The sequence below is a fragment of the Solanum dulcamara genome, chromosome 3 (assembly GCF_947179165.1).
Source record: "Solanum dulcamara chromosome 3, daSolDulc1.2, whole genome shotgun sequence".
In the NCBI taxonomy this organism is placed as follows: domain Eukaryota; kingdom Viridiplantae; phylum Streptophyta; class Magnoliopsida; order Solanales; family Solanaceae; genus Solanum; species Solanum dulcamara.
Window position 1 is genome coordinate 23,986,135 of NC_077239.1, and position 3,553 is coordinate 23,989,687.

Consider the following 3,553-nt stretch of genomic DNA (forward strand, 5'->3'; position numbering starts at 1 on the left):
TTTGGAATTACCAAAGTGGGTCACACATTTCCATTTTTTGACTCAATAATTATTCCTTCTCAATGTTTAGTAATTTTAATGTCAAAATGATTGTATTGACATTGTGTATCTATTTTTGATAGCGTGGCAGAGTTTGGAGGCTGTTCAGAAAGGGAAAGCTCCAATTCTTTATTTTCTAGGAACGTGACTGGCCTCTAGGTAGTCTACGACTTCCCTTTCCTTAAGATTGAGCTTAATTATGTGAATGCATGTTGATTAAGTTAGAATTTTGGGTGGTTAGCTATTGAACCATGCATACGTGTTTAGAAATCATGTCTTAAGTTTATTTTGGGGAAATTTCATAAACTTGTGAGCATGTTGCTTTGCATTATTGATCATCCTTACCATATGGTGTGTTTGAAGGCTAGTTAGGTCAACTATTTGAAGCATGTTTTGCCTTAGTATAGGTTTGACTAATGCTTCTCTTGTAGACTAGTGTAGCAGACATGAGTCGGATAGTTTGTTCCTTAGCTAGGCAGAAACATTGCTCCATTGATACTCTATCCTTAATCCCCCAATTCTTTGGCATTGTGAATACATTGGCGACACTGAGTTTTATTCGACTTAGGTGGTCGAAATGACTAACTAAGGGTGGATGGTGTTCAATGGTTATTTATGAAAGTAGCTTTATGTGGACATTCTTAGAAACTACATTGATACTTTTGGCGGGTTTCTTGATTCAAGGTCTGGCCTTGACCACATTTATACGATTGGAGGGCATCCAGATTCTAGTTTCATCCTCGATCATACTGATACCCTTGAAGAGTATCTGGGTTAAGGTCCGGCCTCTGTACTATCGAATTTTGGTTGTTTGAATTAAGGTTCTGGTACTACATTCTCTAGCTTTGGATTTAAGGGTTCAAATCTCAGTAAATTTAGCCCTTTTATATACCCATCGGGCTTATGGGGGTCTGCTTGGGTTTTAATTTAAGTTTGCACATGAGTGTACCTTCTACGTTTATGGGAATAATTAGGTGTAATTAGGTTGTAGATTACCTTAGTTTGTTGTTTCTACAATAGTGTGTATTACTTTAATTTAGACTTCCGTTCTTTACCTTCGTTCTGTTCTATTCCTTTTTTTCATATTGCGCTTACATTTCAAGACCAGACAGTTATGATGCCTACTCGGTACCTGTTGTTTTGGTACTTATACTGCACTCTGCATCTGTATTCGTGATGCAGGTCTGAACACCAATTACCAGTGCTGATTTGGGCCAACTGTAGTCTACTTCGAAGGCATTGGTGAGCATTTGGCGTTATTGGATCTTTTTGTTTCCATCTTTCCATATATGACTTATCTTTTACTTTTAGAGACAATCTTTATTTTTGTGTCCACTTTTTGGACTTGTATTAGTATTCTGTAGTAGCTCTGTACTTGTGACTTCAAGGTTCTAGGAAGGATCTTATATTTTGCTATATTTATATTATTCGATGTGATTCTTCTCAGTCCTATTGTTCCTGATATTCTTTTAGAATAACTCAGTTTCTAATCTTAAACCCATTACTTATAGTTCTAGAATATGGCTTGGCTTACCTATTGGTGGGTTATAGTAGGTACCATCTTGACTCAAGAGGTCGGGTTGAAAATGGTAAGTCATAAGTTTAATGAGGTCATTCATGACCTCGTAAAGAGAGGGAAAGTTACTTAGTTTAAAGAAAAATTAATACAAATATTGTTTAATAGATAACTAACAAGGATTATATATATAATGCAACTAACAAATAAAGTTTTCTTGAAGATAGATGAAAATACAACAAATAGGATCAAATATGTTGTTTTAGCTATTTTAGGAAGAAACATTATCTTGCGCCATATATAGCTAAAACAACATATTTGATCCCATTAGTTGCATTTTCATCTATCTTCAAAAACACTTTATCTATAAGTTGCATTATCGATATAATCCTTGATATTTCTCTATGTCACGACCTAAAATCGGGATGTGATGGCACTTTTCCTTTACCACCGGACAAGTCAGCCTAAACTCAATAAATGCGGAAGATAAAAATGGAAGACTATTTAGATAGATAAGTATAGATAAAGCGGAAACATAGTAACCTACAAAATCCCCCACAGACTGATTATCACATGTACATGCCTACTAATTACAAGATACAAAATAAATATAAGTCTCAATCTTTATCTCTCGAATCGAACAAAGTAATAAGTAAAGAGGAATAGGAAAGATGGTCAGCATCAAAAGTTACCTCTCGAATCACCTCAAAAAGCCTTGGATGAAAAATAAGAAAAGTTGGGTCACAGTTCGGGCTTAGAACCTACATAAGTATAGTTATCAAGGAGTGAGTACCAACAACGTGGTACCCAATAGATAAACAACCAACACTAAACAAAGATAGTAAAATACATGTAATCATATTAGACCATCCAACCCCCAAACTACAACCTGCACAAAAAGCAGCCCTATCTAACAATTATAACATCAAAGTATTCACATACCTCAACATCAATACAATTCAATTCTCAAGCAAACCAGCATAATCAGTAATACATATCAGGGAATATCAAGTGTAAAAAAGTCCACAATGCCAAAAGATGTATGATACAATGAGATGTAATCCCATGTCACATATAGTGATGCATGTCATCCCTAATGGATACACATCCGCTGATCACCAATGATCAGAACCCATGGGGCCTCACACAGATCATGTATCTACCGGAAGAGACCTCGATTATAATATCCGCCAGAAAATAGCTCGGCAAATCACCTCAATCGGTAGAAACCTCATCCCCAATATCCAGTATCTCACTTATATCACTTTTATCAGCCTCTACAGATAAGCATATGCATAAGTAATGAGTGAATACAAAATGAACATTCACATATAATGCCATAAAGTCCACAATCACACCATTAGTCAATATCTAGTGATTCACACATTTAGACAATTGCCGTTATCCGAATTCCACAATCATTTTTCATAACATAACAATAACATATAAATATATTCAAATATCCCCAATAAGCCCACAGTTCTAACATATCAAAACAACTTGTTAACTCATTTCAATATTCCATTTATTACACCATTCTTTATCATTAAGTTCAATTGAATATCAAACGGTTCTTAAAACCATTTTCTATCCATCATCAACACATAAGACACGAATACATGATCCTACAAGCTTAATAATAGGTTTAGAAATTCACTTGCCTTGAATTCAACCCCGAATTATTCTGAAATCTAAGCTTTACCCTTACACTGATGTTTCCAATCAAGAAAATCTATTCAAATACGAAATCACCATAAGATCACCAGTCTAACAATACCTAATTCGACATTTTTGAAAACTGGGCCGAAACTGACCCGAAATACCCGAAACAACGAATTTCGAAAATGAGTAGGAAATTCAATTTTTTTTTAAATGAAAACGATCTTAAAGTATTTGAAATCTATTAGTTAAAACAAAATTACATTTGGATTTGAAATGAGCTCACAATCATCAATATACAAAAAAATACTATGTTTTTGAAAAACCCTCAATTTCCCA